Source organism: Gallus gallus, chromosome 8 (assembly GCF_016699485.2).
Source record: "Gallus gallus isolate bGalGal1 chromosome 8, bGalGal1.mat.broiler.GRCg7b, whole genome shotgun sequence".
Lineage (NCBI taxonomy): Eukaryota > Metazoa > Chordata > Aves > Galliformes > Phasianidae > Gallus > Gallus gallus.
This window is the reverse complement of record NC_052539.1, coordinates 1,941,138-1,962,109: the sequence shown is the minus strand read 5'-3', so window position 1 is coordinate 1,962,109 and position 20,972 is coordinate 1,941,138. Positions and strand designations below refer to the sequence as shown.

Genomic DNA, 20,972 nt, shown 5'->3' with positions numbered 1-20,972 from the left:
GTGAGTACATAAATCATACTATTCGAGAAGAAGCTTTTTAGTAAATCATATCCTTCACAGTATGTCAAACAATATTTTGGTGCATGCTGTGGATTTTGCTTCTGAGCGGTATTGCGTTGAATGTTTTCATTTTACTAATTAATCTAGCATATGTAGACATCACCATGTTAATGAAATCTGTCTTCAAGTTGAAGACACTTGCAATACATTTTTCAGTGATTTTTGCCCACCCTGCTTACTTCCAGAATGGCAATCTGCATTTCACCTGCAATAAGGTCACGGTCAGAAAAAAAAAAAAAAAAAAAAAAAAAAAAAAATCCCAAAACCAAAAAACTCCACCAAAATAAACAAACCAAAAATGTACTGCAGGCATACACTGATTCATAGTTGGCTGAAAGAGTTTGGCCTCTGGCCCTGTTCCTCCTCTGTGAGTTGCTCTGATAATGGTGACATAACAGCACATGCCTTGGCAAACATTACCAATGCTGCAGGTACTATAGCCTACTGTAATGACATTTTGGTACACTGAAGAGGTTTTAACACTTCATTTTAATTTGATTAACTAAAAAAAAAAAACCTTTTAAATCCATTTCTAGTGAAAGCACTGCACATCACATGACTTAGTAAGATGTAGCATTGCAGAAAAGCACTCTGGCATTTGCATCCTTCTGGACAAAACTTCTCTCTGGAATCACAAATATTTCTTAGCTAACTGAAACTGGTCCTGTGTTTCTGTTGTTACTTTGTTTTCAGTGATGCTTTATCAAGTTTTCCTTAAATCTATGTATCTTTTTAGAGACTTTCTCTGTAAAATCATTATACTGATCATTTTGCTTTAAAATATATAGAAACCTTTCACTAAAAATCCATGCCATAAAAGGAAATCTATACCTATTGACAATCTAAATTTCCAGAATGATTTGACTTATGTAAAAAGTAGGGAGTATATTTCAGTATGTATTATTTATTACATTTTACTCTAGAGCTGTCTAGTGTTGATGAGACATGCCATAAAATATATTTGTGCCCAGAAGTAACTTTAGTCAATCTTCACGTATTTTGTCGAAGCACACTGCCATATCATCAACTTGCACTCTGCAGAATAATATGTATCTGTTGAGTATTAGTATAGTTCTCTTTTCAAACATGGTAAATTTTCTAATTTTAAGTGTTTTTGTCTTAGTGAAGAAATAGCTATGTTTTGTTGGACAATATTTTTTTTTCACATTCTAATAACCAGTATTCTTTAATCTTCCGAGGCATTTGCTAGTGTCAAAGATCAGTGGAAGCAAGTCCAGTACATGGTTGACAGTGAGGAATTTCTTTTACAGAAACTGTCTTAAATTTTAAGATAGGTCAAAATGTCCATATGGGATCTGTACGTATTAGAAATCTTCATTCCACACCTCAAATAGATCAATCTTCACAGAAGGTAAAGATTATTAAAGATTATTTCAAGTGTGTATTTAGCTTTCTTACAAAAGATCTAAACTGGAAGGTGAAGGTAGCAGGTGGTGACTAGGCTATTCTGCTTAATTCAGGAGAAACTTTGGGTTTTCCACCAAGTCCACTGAGATAGCTGACATCCATGACTTGGGAAAGGGCAGCCTGCTATAATTTCTGTAATTGCTGAAGACACTTTTCAAAAACAGTAGCCTCTCTTGAGCCTTCTTATCTGTAATGGTCAAGGCTTCAAAACCTGGGAACGGGTTATTGAGTACCCTTTGTTGAATACTTCTTTAGCTCTAATCATAGTCAGAGGCTGAGAAGATCTTTATCTTGTCTAGTTTTCTCCACGTCACTTCTTTTGTGAAGGCAAAATCTTCTGGTAGCAGCAGAATTGTTTTAGACACAGAGCTGACTCTCATTTCTTTTCTTCTCCCACTAAAGCTCTACTAAATATCCCAAAAGTCATCCTTCCTCTCTCCTGAATAAATTTGCATACCCCTTTAACAATTGCAATCCTCTTCACGTATGAAATATAAGGTGGGTGTGGATTAGGATGTGCTAGTTGTATTATTATAGATAACTGTGTTATCTCAAAGACTTGTTAGGCATTATTCTGTTTTTGTTAATTGGTTTTACTGGATCTTGAACTTGAAAAGTTAGCATAAGTAGTGGCACATGTTCCTAATAGACTAACAGCTTTTTACTAAAAATTATGCATTAGGTATGGTTCTACACAATATATCTTGCAAGAGTTTTCTATAAATTGTCCATGGGTTGTTAATTATCCATTATGTTTGAAAATTTTGTTAAAAGCAACTTTGAGTTACCTTTGACCCATTAGATTAAACATTTAATAATTTAATGGGAGGCCACGTTGTTGTGCCTGCATGAGAGTGAGAGAAAGTAGAATGGCTCGATACGTTGAATACATACAGCCTCTGAATGCTCATTTCCTAACTTATATGAATTCTTCATATACAGAAATGAATCACTGTATACCATTCATTGCTATTTTTTAACTGGGAAACTGATAAATATTTTTATGACCACAGGTAAGCAGAAAGCTCATTTTTTCCACCCCACAAAAATTCTACAGTTCAAAACTTGTTCTGTTCCACGTTAAATTTCAGTGAAAGTTAAGAATGAAGACATCTGTCTAAACTGTTGATTTACTACAGAATGGGAAAGAGCTATTTTGGAGTCAGTATATCTGTTTTTGAAGAAAAATCTCCTTTTAATCCTTAGAAATGTTTTCCAAAGGAGTTTTCATAAAAAATGGTGCAACTTCATTTGAAGTGCAACTTCGCGAACTGCTATTTTCCAGCTTGACAAAAAAGTTGATATTCAAAGGCAGCACTACTTGTGAATTAGAAGTCAAACATGAAGTGAAATCTTTTTACATTTCTGGTGAGAAGTGGCACTTGATCCTTGAGGCAAACAACTTCTCTTCAACCTACATGACACATTACATCACATTACTAACGAGTGCACTGGCAAGGCTAGAAGATGAAATGCCACTTTCTGTTAAGTTAAAAGTAGGGCACATTTTTCCATTTCTGAAAGCTCTATCACTTCATATAGTTGCTCTTGCAAATGAAAAATGGCAATGCTCCTGTACAAAAACGATCTATGTATTAGAGGAAAGCAGCTTATGTTGAGCAGTGTGGCACAAGAAGATGCCAAGCTTTTCATGAGGAGTGCATGTAGCACAGTCATGCAGAGATTTACAGAGCCTCAAAAATTTAGTTATGCTAAGTGTCTCATTTTGAACTAGACGGGAGAATGAACAAAATATAATTATGGTTGTATTTTTATTTTAGCAAGCTCAACAAATGAGGTGGATCTTGTAGATGATACCTTCGGTACCTAGGTGGATAGGAGAGACAGAGAACTTGCAGACATTTTTAGTTATGTTAATTTTCTATATTATTGTCAGTATACTGATCAGATTAATACAGCCAGATTTTGAGATCGTTATACGGCTGTATGTCTATGATAAACGATATAGAGTTGCCTAGATTTCTTTATTGTTGTATTGCAGTGTCCGAAATATTCTCAATTTTCCTTTGTTTTAAACTAGAATGAATAAAAGGAAGCAAGCTTAATACATCTTTCCACAGTGCAGCAGTCAGGGAATGAGCAGAAGGAGTTTCTCATCTTACACCACTCTGAATCTAACAGGAGCATGGGTTGTCCACTGGCTTCCACAGTAACTTGCTCTTTCCTTCCTTAAGAAGGAGGAAGGAAGGTTTATGAAAATGCTTCTATCGATACCAATAGGTTTTCTTTTGTAGATATTTCAGTGTAACTCTGATGTCTCCATTGGAGTTGTTCTACATATGACTAAAAGGTTCTTCCATAGAGGTAACGGGAAGAATGAAGAGAATTCTTTTCTTTGTTCTATGGTTTCATAAATTGCCTTATTATATCTTTTTCTTTTGTTTTAATGCCTTTGACACAATTTTATTTTTAAGGTTTTGAATTGGGGAAGTACAAAAACAAAGTAAAACTTAAATATAAGTAATAAGATGTAGTGAAGAATGTAACTCTAGCTCACAAAGGCTTCTGCTTATAATAATAATAAAGGCTGGAATTGTAATTAGCTTTTTTTGGAATGTTTTTCACTCCAGCTGCACCAGACAATACTCTCACTTGTAGTTATACATACAGACATATCTACTTATTTTCCTTCACGTTGCAGCATGTGTACTTCCCTAATTGGCAGCTTGCCATGTATCTGGGGAAAACAAGATAGTATTAGCAAGGGGGAGAGACTAATATTTCACGTCTGCTGTGCACAAATATCTTAGTCACATTAATGGAGAAGAGATTTAAATTAAATTTAGTAATTTGGATCATAACGCACTTAGAGCCCCCATATGGAGAGCCGTGATTTGCAAATAATCAAAAGTCCAACTTAAAACTCAGACTGTTCTTGCAAGACCTCATATTAAGATAAACTCCTTGTGTCAGTTAATGGCAACTCTGCATAGATAACTAACAAGAGTAGACATGTTTAATAAGGTCACTTATTTTTATCTTAATGTTGGAACTGAAATCAAACTGCACTGTAGGTAGAAGCAAGATGAATGAATACAGTGCACTAGAAAATAAACACTACTTACTACATTCTAGAACAAAAACAATAGAAAGATTAACAGCCCACATATAGCACAGAGAACAGCTGATGAAGTAATGAGTTCTATCAGGTATGTATTACTGGACACATAGTTATTGATCAGTTGGCCCCAAGTTCCTGTGGTTTAGCTACGCTAGTGTGGTATAACTTGTTTTGCTGCAAGTAATTGAGTAAATTATACCTCCTTTGGAAACTCTTGGTAAATGTTGTATTTCTCTTTCAGCATCATAGCTTGTTGTCAGAAGAGCTAGGGAAGTGATCGTTCCCCTGAACTCAGCAATTGTGAGGCTGCATCTTGAGTACTGTGTTCAGTTTTGGGCCCCTCGCTGCAAGAAAGGCATTAAGGTGTTGGAGTGTGTCGAAAGAAGGGCAGGGAGGCTGGAATGCAAGCCTTATGAGGAGGATCAGAGGGAACTGGGATTGATTAGTCTGGAGTGAAGAGGAGGCTCAGAGGAACCTTATCACTCTTTACAACCTCCCTGAATGAAAGTTGTAGCAAGGTGGGGGTCAGTCTCTTTTCCCTAGTGGCTAGAGACAGGATGAGAGGTAATGGCTACAAGTTGCACCAGGAGAGGCTTAGGTTGGATGTTAGGAAAATTTGTTCTCCAAAAGAGTGGTTAAGTATTGGAACAGGCTGCCCAAGGAGTTGGCGGAGTCACTGTCTCTGGAGGTTTTCAAGAAACATGTAGATCTGGTGCTTAGGGATATGGTTTACTGGGCATTGTGGTAATGGATTGATGGTTGGACTTGATCTTAGAGGCCTTTTCCAATCTTAATTATTGTATAATCTTAAGCAAAACCAATCACGACTAGAACCAATTGTAACTCTAGATCTTGTGTGAGAAGTCAAAGATTTTGATGGCAAAAGGACGTCAAGTTATGCCAAATATATATATGGAACCAATAATGTTTAACTAGCTCTCTAAATTGTAGAAGTTGTTTTGCTTTTTCTTTTTGTAGTTCTTTTTAAGCAAGTATCCTGCTTGCCTTTCCTGTCTTAAAATACTACAGAAATCTAAGACTTTTAAAAAGTGATTTCAGACAGACTTAGTGTTGCACTTAAATTCTGCGGTCTCTTTTTCTGTTTGAGGAGGCCTTGAGGAGGGCTTGTGGCAATTCAGGTGCTACAGGTGATTGAAAGAATCATAGAATCGTTTGAGTTGGAAGGGCCCCTTAAAGACCATCTATCCAACTCCCCTACAGTGAACATGGACACCTACAGCTCGATCAGGTAGCTCAGAGTCCCATCCAGCCTGATCTTGAATGTCTCCAGGGATGGGGTATCCACCGCCTCTGTGGGTAACATGTTCCAGTGCGTCAACCATCCTTAGGGAGGTTCCTAACATTTACTGTGTTAATAATTACAGACAGCAAAGTAGTGCGTATTTTGGACACTTTGGACTTGTCAGCGTAAGAAACTGAAGGAGTAAGTCTTGATAACTCAAAAGCTATGCCATTCTGGACAGTAATTGAATTAGACTCCCAGGACTTTCTCACACATACTGTCTGTGATAGCTTGTCTAAGTCTGTACTGAGTACTCAATCAGAACTACTTGAAAAGAGTTGAAAGAAGTATTACAAAATGAATAAAGCAGATCTGTTTTAGTTCTGTAAAACCAAGTTGGTCATCAATTAACATAGCAATAAATACATGATTCAATCATTAGAGATGATAGGAAGAAACTATATTAAGAACGGTGAAATCGTATCATATTTATTCTAATCTTGCATTTTCTAGCTGTTTTCTTCAATTAAGGAGTTTAGTAACCTCTTTGCTGTAATCAGCTGTGGGAGGGAGAAGACACTTGAATACTTATGATCTACTGATTTAACAGTTGAGGTGATTACCAGGAGTTTGAAGAAAGCTTGCAACTGATACAGCTGAACTTCAACCCAACTTTGCTGTGAGCTTATCCAGCGTCCTCCTAAACGACATTAATGTGCACAACGTAAATTGGATCATTTTTATTTTCCTCCTTTACCCCTTCAGTTTCCAAACACAGTGGTCTGGATGGGTTTGACTAACAAAATAAGCATGAGGTAAAAAAATTTCCCAAGATCTCCTAGGCATCCTCACTATCCTCTTAAAAACTTCTTATTTAGATATTGTTGTAAAAATCTTGCTATTACATGAACCATGTTGTATTGCTCATACATTTCTATCTATCTCACTTCAGTCTGTGTGCTGGCTGATAATTGTGGTGACACTAAAGAGAGGATACTTTTCAACAGAGTTCACAAAATGTTGGATGGTGTAACTTAATCTCCTTTATCATCCTCCACTGAATTGTCTTTGTCTTTTCTCATCAGCCAAATCTCTCTTCTTACACTGCTCTGATTCTGGTTTCACAGTTTTGAGGATGAGCCAGTCCCTCTTTCTGGTCCATTTCCAGGGATTTCCAATGAGAAATCATGCATCTTATAATCTTACCTCCAAAAATAAAATATGAGTTGTGATTCAGCAAAGTGATTTAAAAATGACATGGCCACATACACTGTAAGTTTTCAAGCATGTTTGCCCTCCTTCATTCCACTGAAAAGATGATATTTTTGCCCAAAGTTGCTTCCTCATCTTCTTGCTCTAACATGTAAAATCCATTCTCTTTCCCAAGTGCTCAAATGATGCAATCTAATTTTATTAGGCTGCCTACAGGACAGTTAATAAATATTTAAGTACCTGCTTACATCTGAAGTTTCCATGAATCTCTTTCAGCCTGAAATTAGTTCAATTAACTTTTTGTGGCAAGCCACTTACTGAATATTTGGTCTTAGTAAGGATCCTTTAATAAACACAGAAAATACCTGTTGGTATTTTCAGGGTTGCAGGACCATGGGTAAATCATTCTTATGAAGAAATAAACATATAAAAAGTGTTTGACAAAGAAATATTAATTGAAATGTAATTTTTATTCAAGAGAAGAGAGGAATGAGATGTTTGTTCCAATGTTACTGAAAGATTAATACTGGTATGTTGAAGAAAACTTTTTATTTAAAGAGAGATATATGTTTTTGATCTCCATAGAAGGTAGACTAACCAACTGTGGAAGGTGAGAGTGCCCAAATTCCATTTAACTGGCTTAATAGCAAATTTTAACATTTGATTTTAAGCAATATGGAGATAATTTGAGGGATAAAATAATTAGTATTCCCATGAAATTACAAGTCTGTGATAATATCACTCATTAAAGCTGTGTTTAGGAATTGTATTCTTGATTTATCAAGATACGATGGGTGAGAATGGCAATGATGTTATACAAGAGAGATATCTTTGCTTATTGGTTTTAGAGTAGGATAATCACGACTTTTCTGAGGCTATGAGAAATATGTTTTCTGTACATTGGATGTTTTGACCTTCAACTAAAAGGTTGAGTTCTACAGTGCCACCATATTTTAAAGATTAAATCCACATGGCAGTATATGGAATACAATACCCATTGTTCATACTTCTTGAATGACTTGGAATCATGTGTTAACACGATGAAACCAGATGGGATGTTCAAACACTAAGCTCCATTCAGTACTAGCCAGATGTCTTTCCTGGAGAATGGGGGAGGGATGCTCCAAATAGCAATTTCTTAAATGATATTAACCTTCAAATTCTGAGCAACTGATTCAAGAGAATAGTTAGTAATTCATTGTCTGCTTTCAGGCAAACTTGACCCAATCTCATTTCAGCTCCTGGCTTCAGATGTGGACATTATCATCTGACTGCAAATGTTTGTGGTTTTTTTTCCTAACTTAAATTAATAAATAAGTAAAGGTAAAATTAACCTGACAACTAAACTGGCTGTAGGACTTCAACTAGCATTCATACAGCAGGGAAGAAAAAAAAAAAAAAAAAAAGGAAAAGGAGGGAGTAGAGAACAGGTAAGTCAAAAGCAAGATGCAAAATGTAGCACTACGTTTGAAAAACATAAATGTTGCCAGATGATTAGCAGTCAATCAGAAAGGTTGTATCCCTAAATAAGAGATACATCTATGTGTGTAGCCATGTTTGCTGAAAATGCATAGCTATCTTCTTTTCTTTCAAAAAACAAACCCAAAACAAACACTCTTCAGTTATGCTACCTTTGAGCCTTACACAAATTTCACTACAGTGGGCTTGCAGCAGTGCAGACTGTAAATATGTTTTGACAGCTGGTACAATCTGAGGGCTTCTTACGGAAATGGGAAACAATACAGATCTTAATTCAGAAATATTCTCATATAATAAGGAATGCCCAATATCTTCCAGTATAGAATGCTTTTTTTTTAAAGTGAACCTCATTGCTACTCATAAAATAAAGTATGAGTTTTCAAACAGAAAAATTGAAAAGTAGGTCTTCTCCCCCACATTTCTCTTCCATGCTGTGTTACTCTCACTTACTCTGCATTTGTGCACTAAGAGAAATGCCAGCCAAATGAAGTTTCTAAATATATAATACTGTATGATAAATCTTTGTCAAGAAGGGATATGCAGTTCTATTCTTCTTTATACTCACCAACTCTTTCAGTAGAAAGAAAAGGAGCAAGAACGCTCAATGACATCTTGCAGCCAAAGGCCACAACCTCCCATTAAAAAAAAAAAAAAAAAGAAAATCTCAAATTTTCTTAAGCGTTTGCTCACCCATCACAACACCCAAAGCACACGGTGAATCCAGAGGGTGTCCAGCAGGAAATGTGCTGTCTGTTCTGTGTAAATTCCAAAGAAAGGAAGAAAGGGGGAGGATGTAGGCTCCACACAGTGCTTTATGCAGTAGAAGAGAAAAGAGGAAGACTTGGTCTTAATGCTATCAAGTTTAACTCAGTGAAGTTCCTATGGTGAATTTGAAGGCCTTTAGTTTTTCATAATCTACTTATGCAAGGTGGCAGTCTCTTTCCATCTTCATGCGTGCTGGAAACATGTGATGGCATCCTAACCTGCAGAAGCCTTAGGGGATTACCCTACTTTGGTTTAACCACCATTGAACTAATTGCCACAAAACAGGCTCTGTGGGAACAGGTATACTGCCATCTTGGAGAACCAATTCAAACAGTTACATAACTAAGAAATATTTTGAGGAGCTGGATGTATAGTCTCCCTTCACCTATTTCTTTCTTTAAGTTCAGAATACTTTGTCTTGTACAAAGTTAATTTGTTCCTCAGCAGAAACTTCTTGATTCCTCTAGCTTGGATCTAGAAACAAAATGCCAGATGAGTCTCAGAGATTGAAGGAAGCACTGTCCCGTATTTTGAGTCACTGAAATTTCAGGAGTAAATGTTCTCTTGAGCATGATATTTTGTGTTTTGAGCAAACCTGCCTGTAATTTTGCAAGTGAGAAAACTGTGAGAGATGATTCAGATTGCAAGTTGGTGATTTTCTTGCAATTTCCACCGATAATGAAAATGCAGATTAGAAATCCTAATCTATCTTGTCTGAACTTAATAAAAATATTTGTCTGTCTCTGAAAATACTCCATATGAACACCATTTTAGTTGCATTTGCACTTGGAAGTAGAACAACAACAAATCCAAACAACTAAAAAAAGCCTTCACAAAATCCTCACGAATCTCATCCTATCCTCAGTAACATTTCCTATGTATGGCGACTAGATCCAACTTATGTATTGTGAGTCCACCCTTAGCAGCAAGTGAATACTAACGGGGGTTGGAGCTTGATTCAAGCCATTCTATGATTTTAATGAAATGGCAGACCAGACTGAAGAAGAGCAGTTTGCCTAGTGAATTTCACAAGGAGAATATGGATTGCTTGTTTTTCTTGTTGTTGTTTGATTGGTTTTCTCTTTTGTTTTGGTTTTGTTTCTGCTCTGGAACACACCCAAGCTCTGACCCAAGCTCACTAATATTCTCTTTCCTTCACTTTTGCATCTATTGTGTATTAGGAAGTAGTTTATTGGAAGAAAATCACCCTGCCGCCCCCCACGCCCCCCCCACCCCCCCCCCTTCTAACACATGCACACACACTCTAAGTGTTATGCAAGACTAAGGTATTATTTAAAAATTACAGAAGGAGACACCTCATTTTTCATTACATCTCAGTTCAACATAGAAAATAACTTTAAAACAAATAGTGATTTGGGAATGGTTGTTTTAATTTCATTTCTTCATGTAAAATTAAAACTGAAGGCAGTAAGAAGTGATCATAAGTTGGAGGATGACTGAAATGTGTATTCACAGATAAAGCAGGTTCAAATGGCTAATTTCTTATATTTAGGGTGGACTTTTTAAAGCATCTGTGAAGGCACTGATAGTTCCAAATAGCAAATGAATCTACAAGATTATTGTCCAATTCTCATAATGATATTTTTTCTGCAGATTTACTATGGTGCGTAACAGTTGCACCAAGTCAGTTTAGAATTTACAGAGAATAAGCTTTATGTGCGTCTTCTCTGAAAGACCTTATTTTAACGTTCTAAAAAGCAGATGACATTAATTTCATAGAATAGTAGAATGGTCTAAGTTGAAGGAGACCTTAAAATCATCTGGTTCCAGCCCCCCTGCCCATAGGCAGGGTTGCCAAAGTTTTTTTTTCTGTAGTTAAAATGGAAAGGTGACTAACTCTGAAGTTCTATTAGATTTTATACTTGCTAGTCATTGTAAGATTAATCATTTACAAACTTACAAACTTCATTTCTGGTTGCAGTCTTGAGAAAGATTCACAGCAGCCACCTAAAGCAAGACAGTTGTAACCGCTTTTTCCAGATAGTGAACTTCATAATTCTTTAACTGTTAGTACCTGAATGTCTCTTTCCACTGACACAGACCAACCTCAGATCTAAGTGATCTCGATGAGATAGTAGGAGAAAAAAGTGTGAAAAATCACTTCATTCTATTTATATCAAGACTAACCCTTCAGTGCTGTTTCTTTCACAGAAACAATGTCTGTTTTCAGTCTACAGAAGTAGTTGAATTCTCAGCTGTGCAAAAAATACAATTATGACAAGTACACTTGACCTTCAGTGAAATTAAGGAGAGTACCACCTGCACTAAATATGTGTCTTGTATACAGTGTTAGAAGCAAAGGGATACAGTCTGGCTAGTAATCAAGTCCAGTTGCATAGTTTACTAGAATAACGACATTTCAGATTGCTTTACAGTTTTGACTTCTAATTGTAACCTACTCTTAAACAAGGAGTGCTGATGAGTTGTTAGCAGCTGCACTGTGAACAGGAGCAGTTTTTGTGCTGAGATAATGCTGTCCAGCTCTAGGAAGAACCTGACATGCAATAAACAACTTTTCCTTTTTTTTTTTTTTTTTTTTTCTTGGTTCTTTTGTAGTACAAATGTTAGAAATGAAGTCAGGGAACATAACAAAACTGTTCTGGGATGTTTCCCAGAATTTTTGATCCCTTGGCTTGTGCCTAATCCTAGAATAAATTACTATAGTAAAATTATGAAGTAGAGGCTATTTTTGTTTTGTGTTTGTTTTTAAACAAAAAGCATGCAGAAAAAAAAAACAACCTAGCAAACCCCAAAGCCAATACCCTTAAGACTATATAGCAAATGAAGATTGCCTAAATTAACTCACATATAGAAGTCATAGGAAAATCAGGCTGCTCTTCATGTCTGGAGTCCAAGTATAATGTTCTAGTACCGACCCCATGCACACCTCTCAAGAAAGTTCCATAAATGTAAACCCTCATCAGACCTCTTTTTGTGCAATTATCACCTCAAGGTAACACTGTACCTAGAATAGATGTCTAGCCTATATGAGCCATAACAACAGTTCTGATGAAGTAAGACGACCTGCTGCCATTCAACTCTTTCAAGTCAATTTTTTTCCTTCTTTACTTTTCCTCCGCCTTGATGAACATTTTGCAGCATAGCTCAGAGAAGAAAGAATGCAGAGTAAGTTGGTTATTTAAAGCTTTAAATGTCTAAATCATAATATCACTTTTTTTCCCAGGCATAGTTAGCTGGTATAGTTCGCAAAATGCAGGAATCCTGTACTGGAGTCTTGTGTTTCCGGTAAAATTTACGCTGTAGTTACATGGGGTGCATTTTAGTTAAGTGGTATCATAAGGCGAAGAAGCCAGGGATCTTAAAGTCAGTCCACATTTCAAGAAGGCACCAGTTCTACAAATGTGGAAAAAACCTCTAGCAGTCTTGAAGGTGGTGGTATCTGGCTTATGCTTTCTGCAGCAAAGTTCAATTGCAAGTCCTCAGAAATCTTAGCAACCAACTACTAAATATAAAACGTAGGTGAATAATGCACATGCATGTGCTGTCTTTTACATTATATGCATCACTGACAACTGCAGAATACACAGCATCTTCTATTTAATCTACATATTTCTATATACCTTGTTTTTGTAAATCAAAGTGTAAAATTATACAGACTTCATGTAATTTAGCTTTTTTTATCATTAGACTGTAAGACTTGAGTTTTTCTTTAAAATTTCTGTTCAGACATGATGTATATTTACAGATAGACATTAATGTTACGATTTCTGTACAAGAAATCAGTATATTTTGGAGGAAAATCATCAGAAGTACCTTGTCTGTTTAGTGGCGGTGGGTTCTGGTTCTCTCTCCTATTTCCATAGCAAAGAGAATTAATTTAAGAGATCAATAGGGTTGCCAGCATACATTGCTTGCTCCTGCTCTATAATTCACAGTTCTGGGGAACATGCAACAATGCTTTATCTTAATCTTGTATCTTGTTAAATAGAATTATGCAAATGGTATACCCTTTCAAACAAGCTTTTGTTTTTATTAATTTAGCACGGTAGTAACTAATAGCAGAAAATGCATAAAATCATTGTGTGTACTTGGGATCAAAAAAAAAAAAAACCAAAACAAAATCTAAGCCTTGATATTGCGTGTGTGCATGTGTGTAATGAATGGTGTTGCGTAAAACACTCTGCACTTTGCAGCATGTGAAACCTGCACAAACTTTCCAATAATGCTAAAGCACTTGCAAAAATGTTGCACCTGGAGCAGGGAGGAGTGAAGAGGGCAAAGGTCAGCATTAGGCATTAAGACACTGACTAAACAGACTTTACACTCGGTGAAAAGTCCAGACAACCCCTGCAGTGTCATCTTACAACTCTGGTTCTCTTCTTTTCAGGACATAGTAATCCATAAATACACTCAAGTCACCAGCAGCTTAGTTCTTCCCCCCGGTCCCCTCCCCCTTTTTAACTCTCATTTTTAATTCTTACATAAAGATCTGAAATTTTAACTCTTTCTGTGTCTTTTAATAAATCTTGGGAAATGCCCTTCTCCTTCGCTGTTGTGATTCGCTAGATTTCTCATCCTTTAAAATCATGTTTTGCAAATTATCTGTTTTAAAAATGGTTGCAAATGAACTAAAAATTATCCTTGAAAACAGAAGCACAAACTCAATATAGGCATAAGACATTCTGTGTTGTTTTTTTAAGGCAGTTCTCAAGCTGTGAACAACTTAAATGTGTCCTTTTTCAGTATCTTCTGAAGCAGAGTCTTTACATAAAATATGTAGAATAATACTTGTTTTTGCAACTTCCTCTGACCTTAGTTATTTGGAAAGACGAAACTAGTGTCAATTGAGATGTTGCAAGAAAATAATCATGTTGCTTGCTATTGTTGCTTTTTTAATCCAACAAAGAAGTCCTCACAAAATATTTCTTAAAACTGGAAGAAGCATAGAGGTAAAACACAAAGAAGGGCTTGTATTTTTATCATACAATAACGTCTTTCAGTTTTGCATCTATTACGCTTACTAGCTGGAATCACGAGACCAAACTGATTTTAATCATTTTGTCCAATCCCATTATCCACATCCCAAGGCTTAAGGGACTGGATGGACTGCTAATATAGTCGGGAGCCTGGACAGTACAAACAGGATGATGAAATAGCCCATCAATTGCACATAACTACGCACATTTTACTGACTTCCCCTCACTATGCGCTGTGCCAGGCGGTGCTTCCACACAGGATATTTCCTTCCTGCCCAGTCCTCCCCGCCCTCTCTGCAAACCACCCCGCAGATGTGCCATGCTGCCATTTTGTTGAGTTCTTGCAGCTCTTGAACAGCAGCGACAAAAGGCAGTTGAAAGTCTATTTCTTTCATACTGTGTATGAAAATGAATCCAAACCTTCAGCAGAAAATGATGTTTTCTCTGTTGCATGGAGATCCATATTTGCTTGTGGAGGAAAGATTTTTCATTTCCATGTGTGTTACACTGTAATCTCAGTTAATCACAAAATGGTGGCTGGAGAAAATCTGTGAAAGCTTATGACCAACTTCAGGCCCACTGATTTCTGCCCCTGTGCAGTGACTTTAGAATCACTGCCCAAGGGTTTATAAAGCTGTCTGTTTAGTGCTGGCATTAGATTGTGAATACAAATAGAAAGGTGAAATTGGGAATATGATTTAACTACAACCAGCCAAGGGTATTTACTTTTCACTGTAAATGCAAATGGTCCTGTAGAAATTAAAGGCATACTTTGACACCATGTGTAAAGCATAGGTTGAACTTTGAGCATTGAAGTGGTTCACTAGATGTCTTTCTTACTTTAATAGTAAGAATACGCTCAATGCCATTACATGATCAGGGCTTTAGTGTGTAAATACTGGCTGAAAATATTTGGGCCTCAGGTTTGGTACTGATCCACATGCAGTGCAGCGATTTGACCTGAATTTATAGCATCACTGTATCATGGGACTGTTAAACAAACCGTTACTCTACAAGAGTCAGCATTTTAGATTTGGGCCTTGTATGTCAGTGCTTTATGGTGAACACAGAGCATCACTGCAGATGGATTAGTAATTTGTGTTTATCCTGTATTCTGACCTTTTGTTGGCTACTGAAAAACTAAAATTCTATATTTAAGTATGTGAAAACTAAGCTTGAACTCTGCGAACCTCTTGAGACACACCTTTATCTATAGCTATAGAAATAAGACAGCAAAAATGATTTCATTTAACGCACATGTGTATGTGCACATGCAGAAAAAAAGAAAGAGAAAAAAGACTATTGTTCTGTCTGGAGTTTTATATGTTTTCCGAGCATCTAAGGTTGTCTTTGGGACCCTTTGCTGTGGTACCTCAATACCAACCTCACAACAATAATCATGTATTCAAAATTTGAGTTCTAGTAATATGACGTAGATGAGAAACAAGACTGTTGTTAAATGATTTGCCCAAGGCTACAAAGCATATTGCTGGAGAGCTGAAACCAGACCTTTTACTGCATCTGCCTGGCCAATCCCAAAGTCTGTGCTTTGTTTTATGTTCTCAGGCATGTTTCTTCACGCACATGTTACTTGAACTGCATGCTTGATGTACACTAAAGGCCATGTTGCCCACTGCATTTATTAATCTTTTTTTTTTTTTCTTTTTTTTGGTACTTTACATTTGGAAACGGTTGGAACTTTAATAAAAAACAGTTTAACTGAGGAACACGAGGATATCTTACCTAAATTATTTTCCAGAACTGTTTGGTAGTTTTTTGGTTCAAGCTTACAGTTATAATTTAAAAACCTTAACTGCTCAAGCATAATATTAAACTAAACTGGGAATAGTTGAGTGAATTTATCTAGAGTTGTATAGTAACAACAAAACTGTTGCCAAACTTTATGCTTGTGAGGATAAAGAAAACTTTGTTCTGTACTTTCAACTGATACCCTCTTTTTCTTTCCTTCTGAAGTAGGAAACCTTCTTTCTACCCACTTACATTATCTGTGGATTACATAAACATATATGTAGGGCCTTGTGTATCTTTAGCATACTCTACTTGCTAAAGCTCAATGATTATCATCTGTAGATTAATAATAATTATCATCTGTAGATTATTAATCTACAGATGATAGCTCATTAAATCCCAATAAAATAGTAGGTAAGACTGTTGTGATACAATCTGTGTGCATATTTCTATTGATAATGCTCATGCGTGATACGTACAGTATTTACAGGCTGTACTTTGCATGCAGCTCTCAGACAGAAGTGAGACCATGATCTACAACCCACTTATTGTGGGTGAGGTGTTTGTACAAAATCTGTATAAGCAAACTAATAGCAATTGAAGATTTCAGATGTTTTAAGGGTGGGCACTTTGGATAATGAAAAACATATTTTCTATATTTTTTAATGTATTTTCTTTTTATTTAATTACCATCTCCTTTACCTTTTCTGACCTCGTTAGAAAGGGGAAAGCAGCTCATCATGCCTTAATTCACCCACACCTTTCCTTTTTTATTCGCTCTTTGCTTGAGGGCTTTTATTTCTCTTGACTATTTCACAATGAAATGATGCTGAGTACCTGTTTGTCTGGTGTGTGATAGGCATTCCTTGTTGCACACATTCATAAGAGAAGAATTTATAATGATTTTTGCCTGAATGCAACTAGATTTGCTGCTGTATAAATAATATAAATTAAATATTCTTAATTATTTTAGCTCATGCTAGAAAAGGTTCAAGACAAAGGAGAGATTGATGCAGTGTGCCTTACAATGGCTCTACTGATTTCTCTACTGGCCCTTCCTCTGCACATGGTCAATTAGAATTGAAAATCCTGTGCTGATTTCATTCGCTGGAATTTTTAAGCAGGTCAGGAAGAAAGATGTTATTGAAAGGAAAAGTCTCATCTAAATAAGAAAAGAACACGTGGCCATCTGGTCTAACTGTACCATGCTGAAAGTCATTTTGGCTCAGCCATAGTTTGATCTTTACAACAGTCTGACAAAATATCAAACAGAAATCTGTTTACATTATACCACTCTGTGTTTTTTATCTATAAAAATGCAATGTGCAATCCTCTTCCTATCTGTAATGCATGAGCTCATTTGACCCCATTACCTTGCTGAGACTGTGTTTCTGGTAGACTCTCAAGTTACTTCTGCTATGTAAAGGTATATGTGAAACAGTCCATCTTTTGAAAGTTTTGGAAGTAATCCTGAGCACTTTATTGTTATGACGAAAACTTCCACTTCTGCTAGAACAAGAAAAGGCTCAGACAAGCAGATGCAACAGAGGAAGCAGGAGGGGAGGAGAAGGGTAGGGAGGACTTGAATTAGAAATTAGAACTTTCTGTGAGAAATTAGAAGTTTCTGTGAGTAGCACCGTGGAGTTTGTACAACCACTTGAAGGCCATAGACTAAGGTATGAGATGTGATAGACATCAAACTTTTAAGGAACAGAGTCATAAATATGCATGAGCTTCCTCAGTTGCTTTGTTTTCAGCATCAGCAGCTATTTAAAAGTTTCAAGAAATTAGGAAAAAATAGAGGTAAGAATTTTCTTATTTAAAAAAAATAAACTCTTTGTGTAAAAAGCTAAATCACATATCTCCAAATGTCTGGTACTTGGGCAACAGCAGCTGGAGGCTAATGCCATATTTGACAAAAGTAGGTAGGAGTAACAAATCCTACTTAGTTAGCAAGAGTTCTTGAACACGAAGCATTGACAAAAACAAAACAAAAACAAAACCAACAACAACAGGAGGCCTTACTAGGAGAAGTGAAGACTATGCAGTAAATATGGATTTAAGGGTCCTGCATTCATACGCTCAGGTTTAATGCTCAACTTTTATGTCATTAGCCATTAGTTTTGCACTGACATACAATACAAACATTGCCAGTTGAAATATTCATTCAAATACAAAGTAGTATATAAATCTTCTGAAGTTTCTAGGAATTGATTTGTGTTGGATTTCAGCCCTTAGGAAATGGATAAAAATATGATTGCTTATTGTCATTACCACTTAAGAAAATAAAAGTCAGCACTTCAAAATGTAGCTGCAGTCATTATTCTGAAATACATTTGTAAAACGTGACAAATTTTCTTTTTGAAGCATAACATGCCAGAAAAAAATAGAAAAAAAAAAAAAGTAGAGAGGAAAGCAGCATATTAATACTACCGAACTCATGTATATAGACACGCAGTTTTTAAGCATATCCTTACATAACCATTGTGTTGAATCAGCTACTGATATTACATACAAGGGATGTAAAATGTTCCATCAATCAGGTGTTTATTTCCTTGTTTTTTTTTTTTTTAAAATACAGCAATACAAATGTGACTGTAGCTCTCAATTCGTTTTCTTTCTTTTTTTGAAATCTCTTTTCTGGAATTTTACCTTGCCTGTGGAATAGTGTTGTCTCTAGATGCACCCTTTTGTTTGTACACCTCTGTTGCTAAGTAAGTTTTTGTAAAGATTTCAATATCTGGCCTATCAATATTGGGTCCCTTTGTTATTTGCGTCTATTAGCAGTATTAAAGAAAATGCCTAAAAAGACTCTGAGTCTTATCTTTCTAGTAAGATACTTGTTAGGGTGGCTAAACTATAGTTTAAGTCTGTCCAGGGAGTAAATTAGAAGCACACGTGTATAAAGACATATTTTCAGTTTTGTTCACACAAAGTCCATATTGAAAAGCAAAAAATAATCACCATTTGTACCATACCATAATTTGTACCAGAAGGCGACGCAATTCCAAAGAACTTGTAGAAAATAGGTCCACACAGCATAAATTTAAAAACGAAATGGCAAAAACTGCTTTGAGTCTGCCTTGCCCCTGGGTGTCTGCTAACCCCACCCATAGCCACACCAGACAGAGGGCGACTATTCTGGGAGCACTGCGTGCCCAAGCCCAGCTCTTACGCGGTGGCCCTGGGCCAGCCGGCAGTGGCAGGGCTGCGGCAGGGCCGGGCTGACTGCGGGGTCAATGACCAGAGCAGCCCCGGCCATGCTTCCCTCCCTCCATCTGCAGACAAGCCTGCCCGTAAAGCCTCCGACTGCTGCTGGGTAGAAAACTGCCACAAAATGGTCTAGGAGATCCTGTAATCTCTCTGAAAGCAAATGCTAAAGTGTTTCAGTATGACCGCCTTTCAGATATAGGGCTCTACGCTATTTACCTTTATCCGGGGTGTTGTATATGTACAGAATATCTTAACGTGATAGACAAGAGCTGCATGGTAATTGTGCAAGTAATGCATAAACTTAGCGTAAAACACTGCAGTGACTATAAGGCTGGAGTAGAAACCACCATAAAATCAGAACTAGTGGGGGCTGTAGCTGTGCTGAGCGGAATGTGTGCTCACATAAGCACGTGTTTTGTACAATAGCATGTGAATGTATTTACGGAGTTACTTCTTTTATTTGAGAATTACAGTGAAGTCAGAACTGAACGAGGTTAACATAAGGAGAAAAGGGCTGTGTTTGCCTTGAATCTCCCTGCGGCCCGTCTCAGACTCCTCCTGACGCGCACATAGCAGAGCAGCAGGCTCGCCGTGCGTTGCGTGCAGGCTCCTCGATTGTGGAGGGGAAAAAAACCTGGCTGGGCTCCAGCGAGGCAGCGCAGCTCTGTTGATCATTATGTCTAGCCTTCAGGTGTCTGCGCGGTGGGCGGCGGTGGGGGAGGGGAGATAGGAGGGCAGACAAAGAATAATATGGTGTATTTTAAAAAAAAATTGTATGTTGAAAATTCACCTCGAGATCCTCTTTTTTTTTTTTTTTTTTTTTTTTTTTTCTTGAAAAACGCTTCTTTTAACGTTCCTTTCCCCGCAGTGGGAGCAAGCAAACATCTGTCCAGGAAGATTTATTTAAGCCATAATTAGTAGCGTCTGGAGTCTTTCAACAATTTTTCCTTATTGCACTTAATTTTTTTTAAAAAGAAGTCTGCTCCTCTTTCACTTAGGAACTGTTTTCACTTGATGCTTTATTGGAGATCCAGCCCAGCCAGGACCGAGTCAGATTTCTATTGTCTTTGCTTTTTCCCCTCTGAATGTAGTTCTCAGGATCTAACTTTTGCAGGGGGCTGGGGGGGAGTAGGCAGGGGAAAGATCTTATTAAAGATCTCATGACTGTTTGGAAAGAAATAGAAATTGCTGCTTCTTGTTCTGCAGTTACCGTTTGGGTTTGATTTCTTTCCCAGAGAAGGAAAAAGCTCTGCTTTGTCTGTTGCTTCTGTTTGAGAACTCTCATAAATCTTGCCCAGAAAGCAACTTGGGCTTAAGGAGATCTGGGAAGTGATTGCAATGCCTCTCACCAGGAATATTCTCTTCTTTCTGCCCCCTTCGGCCCCAGTGCCCCCTCCACCCACCCTCCCAATGCTGTGCTATGTGGAGCCCCACTCCCTTCCCTGCCTGCCGGGAACCCGCGCGACTGCCAGTTGCAATGGAGAGGCAGTTAAAGTTGCTTATCAAAAAGCCTCTCCTCAGGCTGAGCGAGTCCAGATATTGCACGGTGGTGTTTTCTCAGTACAGCCATAATCCGCCCTGCTCTCCCCCCAGCCGCCCGCTCTCCCCCTCCCCCCGTGGAAGGGGTGGGATGGGAACCTTGCTCGACTTCATTGTTCCAAATGTAAGAGCTATTTGCCCCAAAGTGTCTTCGCTGTCTTTCATAGCTAATTATAATAACTGTCAGATGAATGCAAAGTCTGGGTTGCCCTTGCTGGCGGAGTTAAAGTTTGCCTTTATTTTT

At 37.2% G+C, this 20,972-nt stretch overlaps 2 long non-coding RNA genes across 6 annotated transcripts in view; one reads left to right on the top strand and one right to left on the bottom strand.

Annotated features, from left to right (window-relative positions):
- The window catches only part of LOC107053920, a 265,589-nt gene that overhangs the window by 61,249 nt on the left and 183,368 nt on the right, over positions 1-20,972 (top strand). The gene's annotated exons all lie outside the window — the stretch shown is intronic.
- Positions 1-20,972, bottom strand: part of LOC121113415 — a 63,716-nt gene that overhangs the window by 42,212 nt on the left and 532 nt on the right. The window lies entirely within an intron of this gene.